The 18,674-nt window shown below is 42.6% G+C and overlaps 1 protein-coding gene across 14 annotated transcripts in view; it reads left to right on the top strand.

The window, feature by feature from the left end:
* The window catches only part of LRRTM4 (leucine rich repeat transmembrane neuronal 4), a 488,683-nt gene that overhangs the window by 235,134 nt on the left and 234,875 nt on the right, over positions 1 to 18,674 (top strand). For all 14 annotated transcript variants that reach the window (XR_012584259.1, XR_012584258.1, XM_074563451.1 and 11 more), the window contains one exon: positions 12,799 to 12,942. The gene's annotated coding sequence lies outside the window, so the exon portion shown is untranslated. The remainder of the gene's footprint in view (positions 1 to 12,798; positions 12,943 to 18,674) is intronic.

Here is an 18,674-nt window from a genome sequence, read left to right as displayed (position 1 = left end):
ATCCATTCCAGTTTACTTGACATTATGATCTTTTGCTTGTCCTTCAAAGTTTTTCCCTATATGTGTAATTTAGGATTCGTTCACAGAGAACTGGTACTTCACAGAAACCAGATCTTCGATCTACTTACCCCTCCTAGGAATCTGTCTTCACACAGACGCAGCTGAGTATCTGGTGAACTTCTTTGCTAGAAGCCTCAGAGAGAATGTCCACAAAAGAGGTGACAGCAGCACTGAAGGAGAGGTGATGGGCTTGATTTGTTTTTCAGTTCATCCATCTCAGCAATTCATAGAATCACAGGATGTGTTGGGTTGGAAGGGACCTCTAAAGGCCATCTAGTCCAACCCCCTGCAGTCAGCAGGGACATCCACAACTAGATCAGGTCGCTCAGAGCCTCATCCAGCCTGGCCTTGAATGTCTCCAGGGCTGGGGCCTCCACCCCCTCTCTGGGCAACCTGGGCCAGTGTCTCACCACCCTCAGTGGAAAGAACTTCTTCCCAATGTCTCATCTAAACCTGCCCTGCTCTAGTGTAAACCATTGCCCCTCGGCCTATGGCTACATGTCCTTGCCAACAGCCCCTCCCCAGCTTTCTTGTAGGCCGGCCCCCTTCAGGGACTGGAATTCCTATCGGCAAGGTTTCCCCTACAGATGGAACTTGAGCTGCCCTAACCCTCTCCCACAAGCTGAAAATCTGCTCTTTGAAATCTTTTCTTTAGAGCAATTTATGCTTCCCTGACTTAGCAGAAGGAGATGTACCCAGTGACATACTCAATCCTAGGCTAAATCCTGGGTTTGCCTAATCAGTCTTTATGGGGTTGCTTTCAGTCTCTCCTTGCTACATCTCGTTAATTTTTTATTGGCTGTAAAGAAGGATTGTCTTCTGGAGTCCAAGGAGAAAGGTGAATTAAAAATGAGGAGCAAGTGTAGTTAGGTTATAATAGGCCAAGTTACTGCTTTGGATTTTTGTTTGTATAGAAACGTGGATGGCTGTGAAATACCAACAGAATATTTGGCTGGAGACAGGCTGGGGACACCCCCCTGAATCTAAAGATCTCTGAACCCTGGTGTTGCACAGGGATGGTGCCATCTCTGTGAGAAAATCTCAGGAGAATGTCTCCGAGAAAAATTTCTGAGGTAAAATGTTGTTTTAACTTAAGTCAAGAGCAAATTAGGGGAGAATGTTGCTCGGGATAAAATTGTCACTCCCAGACTAAAAAAAAGGTTACATGTTTGTATTTTGCCTTTCAGTGCCTTTCCGTTACTTTCTGTACATTGCACTTACTGACTGTACATTTCAACGCTGTGACCCAGTGATGTTCCTCCTCTTGTCAGATTTTTCTTTTTTTATTTTTTTCCTAATGTTAGAACAGTCTTACAAATTCTGAGTTTCCTTTGGAGGGGTCTGTCCTTCGAAATCTCATGAAATTTAGTGTCTCGAGGACTGCGTTGCTTCACTGGAAGTAATTTTCTCACTTGGAGAAATCCAGATAGATGCAGGGATTGGAAGACGCCTACAATGAGTCAGACATTTGGAGAAAGTGGAGTGAGAACGTAGCAGAAAAGATGAGTGCTTTTTATTCTTTAAAGGCAGGATAGAGAGGGAACAAACAGTTAACTTGTAGGCAAAAAGTATATTGAGGAAAAAAGTAATAAGTGATGCAGTTCAGTGTTACTGAAATCTGAATAGTATTGAATTCAAACACTCTTTGATCTCACACACCCGTGGAATTTGGAATTGAGGCAACTGGAGTCGCATGAAAAATCAGCATCTGGCAAATGTGCAGGTCGGCTCTGGAGGGACTGAGCTCTGGGGCTCCACAGACTGGAATTTTGCTGGTTCTACCAGCGTCCTGCTAGACTACTTAAAAAAGTAATTTTGGGGGGCACTGGCTTCACTTAATTTCAGGCATCCTCAACTGGAGATGGGAAACTTGGTCTGTAATTCACAGCCTCTGCGGAAGGAGTGAATTTTGAATTGCCTCTGGAGTAGCCCATCGTTCCTGTCACTGACCGTGCCGTGTTGGACTTGTTCCTCATTTATGTCTCTAAAGTTAGGGCTTGTGACTACCCTTCCACTAATGCTTCAGTTTTTGTACTTGGATAATGGAGATAATGGTGCTGGACTTGTTAATGAAAAGAGCTGAGATTCACAATTTAGAATGTTTCTATATATGAACTAGATATAGTTAATTTCTTTCTGTTGTTACATGCAAAATTCTGTAACAGATGGACGAGTATCATTTGGCAAATAATTCATCTGACACTTCCCTCATCAATCATGAAACAATTGGTACATTTCTTCATTGTGCACTCAGCTTTAAATCCTGTTTGCGAGATGTTGTGCAGCATACTGGTGGGATTGGTGTAGACCCATTGGAGTTAACGAGGACTTGGAACGGGCTGTGCATCAGGGCTTGGATTTTTATGCCTGATGATCTCAAAAGGTACCATTGTAATTAGTGAATGGGGAAAGCCTAGGTTCATTATAAGTTAGCAGTGTGTCGCTTTGAGGTGTTTTTCTGGAGGTGTCCCTCTGCCTAAAGCATAGACGCCAACGGAAGAGAAGGATTATTTTACCTGTGGTTGTAGGAGCCTGTGTTTGAGGGTCCCTTCCTGCATGTGATACCAGCAGATTTGTGACGAATACAGGATTGTGGTCTTCCTGCCGATGTCCACTTGAACCATTCCCTTCCCTCTCCTTTGGTAGTTGCGTGCTGACAATTTCCAATGTTTTGGAGTAATTCCATGATACTCAGTAGTTTTCTTAATGTCCACACTACTTGATGTATATTAACATCCCTCCACCCCAGGACAGTGATTTTTTTTTTTTTTTCTATGTAATTGTAGGACAAAAGTTTGAAAAAGCTGACCTAAATGAATCCTACCGGCTCATTAAACAGCAGCAACCGATAAATCTTTTTTTAATAGTCTCTTGAATTTTTAAATCTGGAAGTTGGTAATGCCCATACTGTAGATGTATGGAAATGGATGTTTCAAAACTGGGCCCTAACTTTAAGAAGGGCGATTTGGATAAATGATTTCACTTTTCTTCCACCTTTTAATTAAAACTACTGTGGCATAGACTAGGTACTTCAACAGATTTCTTTTAATAAATTGCATTAGGTGCTATTAGCTTTCAGGGTATTACTCCAGTTTAACTCTCTCCTTTCTAGGATGTCCTCAACTCTTCGCTGTATCATTCATAATGCAAATAGCCGGCTTTCTTTTCCCTCTTCCCCTCTCTTTATTGCATCAGTATGCATTGCAAACCCAGTGGCTTGTACATCCTAAACTGAGATAATGAGACCAATATTAATTCCACTACAGCTGCTACAGGCATGTAAATGAACCTTTCATCTGTCCAGCAGAGCCGCTCTGAGCCGTGTGAGGAGCACCTGGGCTGAGCCGCAGTCGGGGAGATGGCAGAGTTGAGGGTGAGAGAAGAGGCTGGGCTAAAAATGGCAGAAATTCAAATGTCTTGAATTAATATTTCCTACTCGAATCAATGCTGTTATTATCCACTGCATTAATTATTGCAGGGACGTTCTTTTTCCTGTTTGTCCCTACTGATAGGGATGTCACAATCCAAAAAGGGACACTACGTCACCCGCCTTGTACAGTTTTCTTACCACGTTCGCTTCAGTCTCTGCTGGGGGCCGTGTCTTCTGGGTTGTGTCTGCATTGTGCAACGCAGGCGAGAGCAGGCCGATGGGTCTAAAAGCAGTATAGCGGTGGTAGGGCAGCGCACGGGCTAATTAGCTCTGCCTCTCGGCAAAGCTGATTAATCTGGACACAGTGTTGTGCTGACGCGACTCTGCTGCTTTGAGTTCTGGCAGGGGTTAGGTTGTGGCTGATGTGGCTCAAGCGTCTCTGCTCCGGTTTTATTTCGCGCATGGATCAGCCATGCCCTAAGAAAACTCCGGCACTAGCAGTGGCATGGGGTGGGAGGAAAATGTTGACCCTCATGCGTGTATTGTCTCTTGTAATACGTTTATATTTTACTAACGAACAGAGGCTTGCCAGAGCTCTAAAAAGTAAAGAATTATATATTTTTTTTAAAAATCAGATTTCCTCTATGTAGTAGTTCAGAAAGGAATTGTCTGTGGTTATCATAACAGGAGGCGGAATAGCCCCGCATTGTTGTAGAAAGCTAGACCCATTGAATACATACCTGCTATTTCTACTTTTCAAACGTGCTTTCAGACTTGCAGTCCGCCTCAGTGCCGCACTTAAGCGTGTGTGAATGGCTTCAGTGGGCTTTAACCATATGTTAAAGGGAAGCGGATTTTAAATGCTTTGCTGAATTGAGGCCTCCAAGAAAGCAATATGCAGACCCTTTTGACAAACACCTTATTTCTCTGAACTCAAGTGGTCCATTATTACAGGTTTGAAATCTGCAGGGAGGCAGACGGTGTGTGTAGAGTAAATTACAGCGTGATCTGATTGTTGTAACGTATTCACTTTGCTGTGAGATGGCTCAAAGGCCCCTATGCAGGATCTCACTTTTGGCTACGTTTTGTGCTAGTGGCAACAACAAGGAGATGAACTTCGGTATGTTTTTATCAGTATCTTTTCAAATAAAAAGCACATTCAGAATGTGTATGCCCCTGTTTAATATAGCTAAGCCAGAAAGAAGCAGGGACTCAATTTGGCAAGTACTCCTAATCTGCGATGAAGTTGGAATCCAGATACCCATTTTCTTCAGATCTCTCATAGCCATTAGGACGATACAGCTGTTCGATGGGCTCTTCTTGTTATTAATCCTTTAGGAAACAGTGCATTTTAGTGGCTTAGGATGTGAAGGGATGCAAGGCATAGCCTTGGAGTTTTGGGGGATTGATCTGAGACTATGAAGAAAATGGAATATACATAGAATAGAGAATAAGAGCTGAAGCAAATTTTGCCAAAACAGTTGTGATGCAATTTGGCGATTTTATGGAGCGCATCACAAAGGATGTTCCAATTCTCCAGAGCTCCAAACCAGAGGAATTTCCTGCCTCGTTCAACTGGTTGTTCATCAGTTGAACCGACCTCTGTTCCTGGATCCTCAGTGATCCAAGATGTACACTGTCATTTTCCATGTTCAGTGGGATGCTTGGAGCCAGGAGACCCTGGAAGTGACTGGTGCTTTGAAGCCCAGCCTTATCATCACATTTGCCCTGGGAAAGTCCGGCAGGGGAGGGACCCCAACACTGGCAGGCTGTGTTTGGGATTGGATTTTTTAACTGGGAGAGAAAGAGCTTTGCTGTCTCTCGGACTTTTTCTATTTCCATTTAAAATTTTGCTTTCGCTTTTAGTCTCTTTCAAGACAATAACTAATTTTGACAACTGGTTTATTTTAGCTGCTGTGCTGGCGTGTGCTGTGCCCTGCTGTGTAAACAGCGCGGCACAAACTCCCCCCAACCCTGAGGGGGAGAAAAACGTGTGTCCCTGGAACAATTTCTACTGAATACAGGGCTCACCAAAGCAGCTCCCGAGGAACTATTTAAGTGTGTTGACTAGATGATGAGTCTAAAGACAAAGTTTTATATTTGATTTTATTAAAAACCTGTAAAACCCAACACAGTGGTGGGGGGCACTTCCAACCTCTTGGGTAAATAAACGTGTTAACAGAAGATACAAGATACTTCCTTCTGCATTGCCTTTGGGGCATCTGTAATCTCCATTTAAATAATAGACTAAAGCAGCCTTTTCAGAAGCGTTTTGCCCTTGGTAAATAAAAATTTTTTTAAGTGTGAGAAAAAATTATTTACTTCTTAGATTTTGTTCACTGTGGAAGAGCTTTCCCAGGTGCTTGTGTGATTCTGTGTTTAGCTCCCTGGTGAACATACACTTACTGAGAAACCAGCGTGGAGAAGAGTCGTGTTAAACAGTTCCCAGCACGAAACTGCGCTTGCTTTGCTTAAATTCAAGGACTTTATTGCTAAGACAGCATTAAGAGAGGCCAGCCAAGATCCTAGGTCTCTTGTGCCGCTTTCTTCTGAGTAGGGAACATCTCTCGAGGTTCTCTGGACACAATCTGTGGTTTTTACACTCTCGGATGCCAGCACAGCATAAATCATACCTAAGTAGTTGCAAGAGAAGAACCTTGTCCCGGTAGGAGGAAAGGTGAGAACAGAGAGGGGAGGTAACTTGTCAAAACGTAGCCAGAAATAGAAACCGAATTTCCAGGTTCATCCCACGCTGTCTGCCGAATGATGTGTTTTGCTGTGTGTTTTTCCCTACTTTATTTCCTGATTTTTTTTTTTTTTCAGATTAGTGTAGGTCAGCAATTTTTAGGGCATTCATAATCACAATTGAATGTTGACTCAAATAGTTATAGATCACATAATTCCCTATAGTGGATTCTTGCCCCCCCCCCCCGAGGCATTTGTTGCTGAGCATTATGTTGAATCACTCTCATGCTATGGGAGAATTTAACCCCAAATGATGGGCTTCTGTAGCCTGACAAACAGCTGCAGGGATGGGAACTAGCATTGAAAGCCACGAGTGAGATTTTCAGAGGCATCTGTGGTAGCTGAAGATGCATTCCAACTGAATAAAATACCCTTTTATCAGCAGGGAAAAAATAGACTATTTTTGTTCAATTCAGGAGATGATTTTGGAATCCTCCACTCCAGTTTGTTCTTTCAGGTTCCAAGTGCAAACCCACATTGCATTATTTAGATAAGTAAGTAATTCCTATGGTATTTACCTAGGTATGTAATATAGCTTACTGTTTCTGTACTGAAATAATGCAGAGTTTGATCTGTATGCTGCTTTGACTTTTCTTAATTTGAATTTTTTTGATTTTTTTCCCCCAGAAGATTGTAATTTCCAGGAAATGGATAGTCTGTAATCTATCTATGCTGAAAGAGCTGAGTATTTCTATATAATGGAAGAGTTCTGAAGATAAATAAGAAAATATATTGATTTATTAAGTTAAAGTAAGACTCACTGCCTTAAAACTGGGTGCTTCCTGACAATGCACATGTTTTACAACTGTCTGACAAATTTTTTACGTGTTAAAATACTCCCAGGCATTTTGTGCAGACTATCTAAAGGATCTCAGTAAAGATAACCCCTCGCAAATTGCCCTAGTCTTATAAAGCAGAAACTAGGATAAAAAAAATGAATAAAGAATGAATAATTGGCCTCTTGAGTATAATGATACTGTCTGTTTCTAAAGGACATTTGCTTGTGTTAAAACCAACCTTTTTTCTCAGCAAAAAATACACAATTCTGTGGCACTGAAGAAGAAGTAATTGCCAAAGTTATTTGTGTCACAATAACATGAATGTGGAAAGCTGAAGACACTACCCAGGGGTCATGTATGACCCAATAATGAGACCATCAAGCATCACCATAAATAATTAAACCAAGACACATTACTTGAGAACTTTTTCTTTTCTCCTTCCTCAGGCACCTTGAAGTTCCTTCATTATCTATATAATTTGTATTACGGGCGGATTACCAACATCCAGAGCTGCAATTTTAACCCTTCTCGGAGAATGACGGAAGAGTTGTGAGTGGAAGGGGTCTCTGGAGACAGACCAGCCCAAGCCCCGGCTCAAAGCAGGGTCACCTGGAGAGCAGGTTGCCCAGGTTGTGTCCTCTCTGAGTTCTGAATATGGCCAGAAATGGAGTCTCCATAACCTCTTTGGGCAACCTCTTTCAGGGTTTGATCCACCCTCACAGTAAAAAGCTTTTTCCTATGTGTAAATGCAATTTCCCATGTTTCAGGCTGTGCCTGTTGCCTCCCACCCTGTCTCTGGGCAGCACAAGGGCTCTGGCTCTCGTGGTTGCTCCTTCCCATCAGGTGCTTGACACAGAGATCAGATCCTCTGAGGCTAAATAGTCCTGGCTCTCCTTGGCCAACAGGGGCTTCTGATTTGATCTGCTTTTCTTTTTGCGTTTCTAGTGCCAAGCAGTCCATTAAAACCGACGTGACGTGTAACTAAAACTTGAGCAATGGTGTACGTGATTTACCCCCCACCCCTCCCTAAGAATGAGCAGCTCTTAGGAAAACATCGGTGGGATCTGCAGGACAGAGCAGGAATTGCCAATTTTGTGTATCCAGTCGTCGGAGGACGTTTGTTATAAATGGGAAGGGGAATGATTTGGGCTTTTTAGAACACTAACGAGGCCTTGTCGGGGTGAGAAGCAGTTGATTCAATACCTCATGATGCAGTGCCTCGTGTTAGCCAAGATGACAGTCCTCATGTTTACCTGAGAGGCATAATTAATCTGAAGTTAATTGAGTAATTCTGTATTTAATCTGTTATAACAGAGAATTCAATTGACTTCCTGAACCAATCAATTTCTCTCTCTCTCTTATTGTTTTTCAGGAGGGATTGGGTCTTTGTGGTTGGTTTTGTCCATATCCATTTTTGTTTCACCTGCAGCAGATGGAGACACCCCCCTCCATTGCCACTCTGGGTGGGACAGTGGGTACGTTGCTAAAAAAGTTCCGAAGGGGTTTACTCGGTCTGTCCCTTAGTTCTCTTGGGATTAAAAAAAAAAACATGTTGTAAAAGTCCAGCAAATATCTTTTCACCACCATTTAATGTGCTTGGCTCCTAAACAATTGCAATTGATTTTGTTTGCTCTTGCAAACACGAATTATCCCGTAATCATCTTAGCCTTCCAGCCATGCTTACATTGACTTGTTTGTGTTTTAAAGTGAGAAAATGCAGACATTGTCATGACAATAAGAAAGGTTAGAGGCAAATAAAAAGTGGGTGGGGGTTTCCTGGTTGGCAGGATGTGCATCCACTTCAATTAATTGTCACCCTCATAGCTTATTTAATACAGTGCAAGGAAATCTCAAAATGAAATAAATGACCTTTATTTTTTGCTTTTGCTTGTGGTTTCTGCTAAGTGGCTATTTCGGGGTTCATCAGTGACAGGCTCTTAGACTGTGTGATTGCTTGCTTTTCCTCAAAATGAGTATATGTGGCAGAATACTAAAAGGGACAGTATTTTCAGCTACAATACGTTTCTTTCCCAGCCAGGTTTTGCGGCGTAATGCAGTCCAAGACCTGGAGGATGAAATTGTATGGGCAATTACCCACTATTTTTGAATAACAGAGCATTTCCTCTGACAACCACGTAGATATCGGGGGAAGCATTGCTGGTACTTTGACTCCCTTTGCTGGCTAATATGTTTTATTTTTTAAATGGCTTTCCCCCTCTTTTTCTGTACTCTTTAGCTTTTTATATGGCTTGGATTTCTACTGTTTAGTGATTAAGCAGTTACTTTTGATAATTTGCCGTTCTTTATTCTTCTGTCCTACAGTTGTATATCTACGTATGCCTATTTTATATGAATTTATTGAAAGAGTCATACGAAATGCATTAGCCTGAGGTCAAATCGTCTGATCTGTAGCTCCCTATTTTGCAGGAAATACAGGGCTCGTTCTTGGAGGGGGATGAACCCCCAGTGTCTTGTTACGAGGAGTGATGAAGCGCAGGGTGAATGGAAGGGAGAGGGATGCAGGGTCTGCCTTGCAGGAGTCGTCCTTCGGTGTCCTGTCCCGGAGCAGTTTGATGAAGATGTTGGTGTGCATGGACCTTCTAATAGCAAACGTTGTAAAAATCTACCACCTAGTGAAAGCCTGCCAGCAGCCCTTGATGTTTTAAGGGGGCTCCCGTGTCCAGGCAGCTGTCCCAACCCAGCTTGCCCAACGTAGGAAAAATGGATAGAGTCAATCAATAGGTGGATTGCTGCGAGCTCCAGGTAAATGCTTGCAGCACATACCCTAGTATTTGTTTTGTACAGCTACAGATCTCTAAGGCGGCTTTACCAGAAAGCACTTGCTGCCATGGGGCGATGGTTATGACTCCCACAATCGTAACGCCAGGTGGGGAATTAGCAGCACGAGCAGGTGAGCTTCTTTATGCCAATGCCCTTAGCGATGAGAGTGGGAAATGCCGCAAAGCCTGTGGTGAAATGGGGAGAGTTATTTCTAAACAGAGTGAGTTTTTCCACTGCTTTTTTTGAAGACGTGGGGGAGAGAAGGGGGGGCTCTAGATTTACTCCTCGATAATTCAAGTTAGAATTTGGCCTGAGTGATCTTGGAGTGCGTTTCATACGCGAGAGCAGCATTCAGAAATGCAGATCAGCGGTTCTGTAAATCAGCCTTAGGTTGTATTTTCATTTTTGTTCTGAAAACATTCAAGGCCCCATGTATTACTGTAGCATTGTAAATTATCTTGAAGTTGAAAAACTGCTGCATTAAGTATCTCTCCTATACAGCGTGTTCAGTTGTTTGTTCCAAGTGCTTGTACAAGAGGCTTCTTTGGTAACTACTCTGAGGAACGTAAGCTTGATTTTGTGAGGTGCTGAGCGCCCTTGATGTCAATCGGTTTTAAGGATGCTCAGCCTCTGGAGAGCACGCTCTGGACAAGGCTTTAACCTCACTGATAATAGCTGGAATAATGAGAAGTGGCAAGGCAAAATTTTCCTGTTGGCGCGCTTGGTATTTCTCTCTCGTTTCATGCCTCCTGTGGGAACTTTCTCAGCTTTTTTTCATGTTCCTCTTCATAATGACTTACGTGTTCAACCAAAGTAAGTGTTTCATAGGAACATTTGGGAGAGGCTTTGTCTTTTAGGACTTGCTTGTCGTATAAGGTCCTTAGGTTAAGCTTGTTTATATTGAACTAGCTTAGGGTAGGGCAGTCTTTTGGAAGAATATTGGAGGTGGAAATGAGAGCCTCATTAACATAATGCTCCGGAACGGCGTCAAATAGTATTTGCCTAACCCAAATGGCCCAGTTGTTTCTATATCCTCTTCTCCAGCAGACAGTAGTAGTAATGCCTTTAGGACATGATGTAATAGATAAAGGATAATTCTCTCCACTAGGAAATATTCCTTCTAGCACCCATTAATAAGAGGCCGATGTACATAAGAAGATTTAGCCCCCCATTTCAAAACAGTTGGATGTTGTTTTGCTCCTTATTAATTAGAAGGCATTGATAATAGTGATAAAGTTCCATAACTTTCGCAGGTTAATAAGATCCTGTGGCAGTCAATTTTATGAATAGTTTTAAAAAAGGAAGAACATGAAAGACACATTTCCAAAATCTGCTGAGTTTTATTTTCCTGGGTGAATCCCTGAGTTGAGACAGGATTCTGTGGGTTGTTTGCTGACAGAATGATGCCTTTTTCTCTGAAACGTCTTTCTTTTTTCTCCTTCTGGAAAATGTATAGAGTTAAATATTTTAACTTACCTTGATGCTACTGTGTATTGAACTGATGAGATCTGTTTCCTGCTTCTCTCTGGTAGGAACAAGTTTGTCTATTTGTATCAACCTCTTGATTTTTTAATTCTGTTCGTGTTATTAGCTCCTTGAACAATGCTATCTTTTAATCTACCTGCGCAGCAACTGGTACTCTTGTCCATGATGGGGATTTCTAAATGCCATTGCAATGCAAACAATAAATAATATTATACTTAAATAATAATCATACAAATAGCAATGTATAGAGAAAGTCCTCTGGAGCCTGGTAGGCTTTCATATCCTCAGTGAGGTTTTGCTTTGGGTTGAAGCCTCTAGGTTGCACTGCAGTCTGTGGGGAAAATCAATGAACAGCACCGTTCTTCTGTGGCCAGAAAAATTTCTAGAAGGACACCTACAGGTGCTGTGAACACATGGAAATTAGCGATGTTAAGGCTGCATGCTTGTTGACTTTGATCAGCAGGTATGCCTGCCACGACGGCATCACTGGGTACAGAGCGAGCAGGATCAGAAAGTTTTCGTACCACAAATCCTTCAGCTGTAATTCCACTTCACTGGACAAGAAGGGAAGAGGAGTTAATGATGCAGGAAAAATGACCAGCAGCAGTAGCAGCTGGATCACAGTGGCTTCTAGTAATATTTTCAGAAGGGGAACAGCTACAGGCTGCCATTTTTAGTCTTTCCTGTGGAAATCAAGGAATGAAAAGAGATTTCCTTTGCACAGATTCCAGATGCTTACAAGAAACAGATTTCATACTAGGGGTGGTGCGTGGAGGTGCAGTTGTGGGAGGATGCTAGTAGAAGCCTTCATTGGCTTATGGTTGCATTCAATGATCTTAAAGGTCTTTTCCAACCTAAACGATTCTATGATTGGGGTCCCTGCACCCACACGAGGACTTGAGCAGGGGTAAGCTCGTAGGAATAGGTCTGTCTTTAGCAAATCATCCGTAGTACCCTGCCTTTCTGCCTTGTCTTTTAAGCACAGCTCCACCAACTGCCGCAGTGTGAATGTACTCTGCTGGTGCTTACATACAATTTCAATATACAGATAGAGGCCAGTATTATCCTACTCCTATTCATCTTAGCAACAAAACAGCCTCGTGGTAATGTCAGTGGAGCTTATAGTCAGTCCAAGTCCTTGCAGTAGGTGCCTACCCTCTCGGTTGTCTGGGTCATGAATCTGCCTAGTAGACCGGAAACTTCCTACGAACAGGGTTTGAGACGCGCAAGAAGTAGGGTGACAAGGGGAAAAAATTAAGACAGGCTTTCTGAATTCCAGAAAAAATCAAAACCATACCAAGGTTTAATGCTTATGGTATTCCAGGTTGTGTATGTCCGATGGAATAAACACTGATTAAAAAATTCTTGTTTTCAGGGTACCTCCTGTTTTGAATACATTCGCATAGAGATCGAATTAAATAACAAATTATAGTCAGTTGGAATCTTTCACTTAAATGAGAATTAACTGTTGCCAGTGTCTGAAGAGTTTGTTTGTTGTTTATTCACTCATCTGGTCATTCAGAGTTCTGGAAGAATGGAACTTACTGAGTTCTGAGCATTTTTCTTTTTCCATTTCAGGTTCCAGTTGTGGGTACTTCACCCTTGAAAACCTGTCCTTTCCTGTGAGAGCGTCGCATGAGGAACTTCCGTCCTCATTTACAGAGCTGTTTACTTGCTGAACGTGCTGACTGGTGCCTGATAGAATCACACAAAAGCACTAAGGTATATATTTAACCCACGCTAAAAGTTCCAGGTGCTTAAGTTTTCTTTTATAGAGTAACTGATGCTGGAAGGGACTTTTGGACATCTGTTGTCCAGCCCCTCCTGCACGTTGGGCGCCAAAAAGGACTGTCGTGGTTTAGCCTCAGACGGCAACAAAGAACCACGTGCCGCTCGCTCGCGCCTTCCTAATACAGGAAGAATCGTAAGAAAAGGCAAGACTCTTGGGTTGAGACAAAGGCAGTTTAACAGGACAGCAAAGGGAACAGGCAAACAACAACAACAACAACACGGATAGGGGAATATACAAACGCGATTACGGAACCGCCGCTCCCCGCCGCTCGCCGGCCGGACCCGGGACGCCCCAGCCCGCTTTTAAGCAGCAACTTCCTGCCCGTGTCCAGTCTGGTTTTGAATATTTCCGAGGGTAGAGATACCAGAACCTGTTCTGGTACGTGACCATCCCATGATGAAAACACCTTCCCTCCATCTAGTTGCCGTTTCCCGTGCTGTGACTTGTGTTCCTTGCCTCTTGTCCTGTCGCTCTGCAACTCCTTTTTCTGTGGCTCATGGTTAGTGTGTCTTCTAACCTACAGTATTTAACGTAGTCCAGCATTAGGGAACTTGACCATATCCTGCAGGGATTTTTTTTTGTTTGGTCACAACTTGAGTGCTTGGTTGGGCTACAGAAAGGATAGTCACAGTTAAACCATGGATGGAATCTGCAAAGGTGCCGGCTCAGGTCAAAGTCTGGTACAGATATTTTGTGACACTTTGGGCATGTCAATTCTTTGACGTTTCAGTTCTTTATCCATCAGCTGGGGAGACAGTTATGTTCCCTCTGCATCTTTGTTTAGCTGCATCTCTGTTAACGGCATATATGACACCGTGCCTACAGGTAGGGGAACAGTATTGTTGATTGTATTTGCTTGCATTAAAATCAAAGATACTTCAATAGTGCACAAACGCATTCAGGAATCCAGAAAGGGTTTTATCATACGCTGGTTTTAATGTACCAGCCAAATGGCAGTGGTCATGTTGACAATTAAACACTTAGCATACGAAGAGTTGGAGATGAGAGCTTGGATGTAGACATTTCCATCAATAGTTCACAGGACATTAGAGCCTCAATGTCAGAAGCTGTACGTCAGCACGGGATGACAGTGTATTAATGAAGTTGCTCCAGCCATTACACTCCAATTGCTAATTTATTCATAGTTTTCTAGCAGTGGGGAGAGAGGGGGAAAGGAAAACCCAAGGTCCGAGTTCAGTAGGCCTTGAAACAAAGATGCGTGCTGGCTTTATTTGCAGCATTTCTGAGTCATGTATCTATTTCAGCCTTGGTGAATGAGACCAGATTAAAAGGAAGCGAGTGAATACAGCCCAGATAAATTGACTCGAAGTAGGCCTTATCGCCAAATCATTCTACTGGAGCTGAATGCTAACAAAAGTAAGGCAATCATGTGTTCAAGATGATATGGTGAAACATGTTCTCATTTCCCTAAAAACCCACCCTGAGTTTGTAGCGTTTAATCCTGTGACTTGAGTTGTTATTGTTGGCTGGTTCACATATCTCTGTGCGGAAGACTCTTACCCTACAAAATGCTCACCATGAGTTAAAATGTATTAATGAGATAAAGACATGCCGAAATACTGGCACGGTATATACGGTAGCTGCTATATATAAGCAGAGGAGAGAGGCATGCTCACTTCTTGAGTGCCTTTATTAACCAGTGTATTCTGGTTTTAAGTTTTACTAGTTATGGAACTTGGGTGAAGGACGTGATTTTTTAAAATCAGTTTAGCTGTGCTACTGCACCTCTTACAGGGGATGGCTCTGTCACTGAAGAGGCCGGGTGTCACGTTTACAGGATTGTGACAACCCTTCATAGCAGAAAGACCCAGAAGGTTTCAGAGTCTTTGTGGGTCAGAAACTGCAGAAGCAGATTTTGGATGGATTTGGCTCATGCTGTCACGCAAGTACGAAGGAGTCGATTACTTTGGAGAACCGAAATGCATGTGTGCACCCTCCTGCTGTCTGTCCCTGCTCTCCCCCACTGCTTGGGTTTCCGGGGAACTCTCCTAAAACAATTTAGGGAGGCAGGGTCCACTTCCCCTTTTGTTCTTAACTGGCACTCATTTGCAGATGCATTTCAAAACTCAATAGAGATACCTTAGAAATCACAAAATTGTGCCCCCCTAATTATTGTTTTGCCTGTAAATCGCATTGAAGGGAAGTCATGTTATGAAAGGCTTGCCAATTAACTTTATACAGATGTCTGCAGTCCCTCTCATTTCAGCGGCATTGTGCAAAGCACATGTGCAAAGCAAAATCTGATGTGCAAGCTAGTTCGTGAAATACATACGCCCATTTACATACATAAAGACTCCTGTTTCCCTGGGCATGTACATTACTGGTGCACATCAAATGTGGACACATCTGTTTCATTCAAAATGTGCCAGATTAGCTTGGAGAATTTATATACGTTTTTAGCCTATAGAATTTGCAAGCTCATTTTGAATGCAGTGACTTGAAGATCTTTACTTGGAAGCTAAACAGCCTAATTGGAGGTGTCGATAGCTTCCATTGGGAATAATGCTGAGTAGTTGGAAAGAGTGAGTGATGGGGGAGTGTGTAGCTGAGGCTAAAGAGGGCAAAGCATGAGGCATTACAGGAGAAGAACAAGACCCCGGATGTCCATGCAAGATCTTACACACTGTGGAGTGGGATTGCCTTTAACGAGTGGGCAATTCCAACAGCCCCTGCCCGATAACCAGCAACTCCTCACCCTGAATCCCGGAGCCGGGAAGAAATTTGCTTAAAGGGGCCGTTCCTGATAACGTGGACATGACTTATACCTCTGACAGTCTCTTAGTTAAGTGCACGTTCAGTCCTGTGTTGAATAAGTGTCCAGCTGGAATGGTCTCTTCTTGTTATTTTAATTAAATATCTCTCTGTCTCTTGGGCACTTGGGCATGACATTGATGCAGCCTCTCACAGGAGGTCACTGGTTTGAGTCCAGGCCGTTCTCATTCCAGCCGGGGTTGGGTAGTGGCAGGCTGATGATTGGCATGGAAATTAGTTGGTCATCCTCCTTCAGGGTCTACTGGGCAAATGCACATGTTGCAAAACCACCACCACAACTGGCACTACTAAACCATCTCATTGGCCTTTTCATTGCTCGGCCAAAGCTTTGATTTGTGCACTGGAGTTGAAAGAGTCTTCCCAGCTCTTAATTCCTGAAATGAAGCACGTTGGTGGGACAACATGGAAGTTTATGTTGCACCTACTTAATTGTGACACTGTTGGGTGGAGGAAAATAAGTCCTTTTTTTTAAAACAAACAAACAAAGGAACTGGTTAATTTGGCATTTTTTCAATACTAAAAAGAGGAGACAAAGAGTAAACACATGCTGTTTCCTTGTAGTCTCTTCTTACCTTTAGGAAAACTGCAAAGAGACGATCAAGAAGCTGCTTTCCTTATTTCCAGTGTTCCCACTCCCTCTCTGATCTTGTCCGTGAGCAGTTCCTCTGAATTTACACTTCCTCAGATTCACAGGGGTGTAAGCTTTCTTCCTGCTATGCCAAAGCACTTTGCTGTGCTTAAGCACTTTCCATGGATTATGCATAGGAGGAGAATGTAGAATGAAAATTACACTTTTAGAGTGAAGCTGATCATATTTCATATTAGGACTATAGTTATATGTAATTTATGCAGGGCTAACAAATGCTAAATAGCGATTGCATGCATGGTTTGTAGATGTTAAAGATGGTTAAGACGTCATTATAAATCATATGTTAGAACTGCAACTGCCAATTAGGAGAGTATTAACACATGTAGTGACATTCTATTAACCCTTCATGAACTATTCCCAAAGTACTGTTTTTCTAGGTGATACTCATTTTTGGACTGAGCTTAGAAATAGGAGTGCAAAATAAACTAGATGAAGAAGGGAAAGTTTATTCAGTTTGTAGTAAGGAGTTTTGGTGAGATTTTTTTTCCACAGATGAAAAATTATTTCATTTGAATAGATAAAGAAACCCAAACAAACCCACAAAAACCCCCAAAACAAACAGGAAAAAAATACTAGGTAAAGAGAAAGAAAATCCATAGATACATTAAGACTTTATGGAAGTAGAATAAATTCTGAGACTGGTAATTAACGGCAAGGAAGTCTTGTTGGCAGTGTGCAGATGGCTCAAAGGCTTTGAAGGTGCAGGCTGAAGGAGGTGTTCCATTCCCACTACACTCCACCGCCCCCAGAGTCATCCCACCATGGACCGTGTTCATCCAAGCTGTGAATGTAGGAACATCAGGACCTTGGATTTTCAACATTCCTGTCATCCTCTGGACCCCCTTCTCCCTCCCCACCGAAACAAACGAGTTTCAAAATAAAATCCCTCTGAAAGGTGATCATCTGAATTGCTCTTGATTAACATTCTTGGATTAATCATCCGGAGGAGTGTGAAAATATTCCCTTTGTGGGATGACATGGGTTCTGCTTCAGAGTTAGGGACATGTTTAGTAAATCTTGTCTCCATTTAAAAAAAATCACAGTTGCTGTTCCTGAAGGCCAACACTCCCATTTTTCACATTGAAACATAAATGACTGTACATTAATGCAGCAACCTGATAGTGCAAAGCTGAGATGTCTCCATCTTTAATAACATTAGTGGTAAAGACAAGTGACTTCTTAGCCTCTCGATGGTTCCAAGGATTAGCCAAATTGTAGGACTTCAAATTCATTAACAATCGCCAGATTTGAATGACTTTTATTCAATTAACTAACTCAAGGATGGTTTTCAATGTAAATGATGACCTTAAACACAATCACTGTGGAAAGGAGAAGTGAGATGTGGGTAAATGGCATATTATTACGTGCTTCAGCATCATGAATTTTAAGTGAGGGAGAGAAATGTGTTACTAGCAAAAGTTGGGGTTTTTTTCTTGTTATTTTCAGCTATAACACGTGCTGCTTCTCTGACAAATGTATTTGACTGGGATGGGGTGATGGCTTCTGCAGTAGCTGGTCCAGCTGTGGCCCACGTCATCCTTCAGGGACCTGCTTGTATTTAAATATTTCTGACTTTATTGAGGGGTTAGAAGGTGAGATACCTTCAAAGATTTGGGCCCTTGGGCTCTCTCTCCCCGGGTCCCTTCCTGTAGGGAGGCAGGGTTCTTTCCAGAATGAAAACTCAAGATTGGCAGGTGCCAAATGATGGGGATGGGGAGGGAATATAAATGCCAAAGATTATCCATCTGATAGAAAAAGCCTCAGGATTTAGCTAAATAGAAATTTACTTTGGTACATAACAGATGTCCAGATGTCCTTTGGGATGAATTCATTTATTTAAATCCTATCTGTTTTAATGAAACACTTTTAAAAAGCTGGAATGAAACCTGACTTAAATGCCCCCTGAAATGTTTGCCAAAAGCCGGCTGCTTGACAAGGCGCGGGGGGGTGTGTCTAACAAAGGCACTTCCAGGTTCTACCCAGTGGTTGATCGGTACTTTGGGGCTCTCTTTAGTAGACGAGAGTTTAGCAATTGTGGGTTCCTCCCTCGCCCTCGTGCTGCTCTGTTTTCTGTAGCCACTGGGTATCTTCACAGCTGGGCTGGTGGGAAGTGTCCCTGCTCAGGGCAGGGGGTTGGAACTAGGTGATCTTTAAGGTCCCTTCCGACCCGAACCGTTCTGTGATCCTGTGATCTTCAATCAGTTCACTGTCACTCAAGCG

The sequence above is a fragment of the Larus michahellis genome, chromosome 20 (assembly GCF_964199755.1).
Source record: "Larus michahellis chromosome 20, bLarMic1.1, whole genome shotgun sequence".
Classification (NCBI taxonomy): Eukaryota; Metazoa; Chordata; class Aves; order Charadriiformes; family Laridae; genus Larus; species Larus michahellis.
This window is presented reverse-complemented; position numbering and strand designations above follow the sequence as displayed.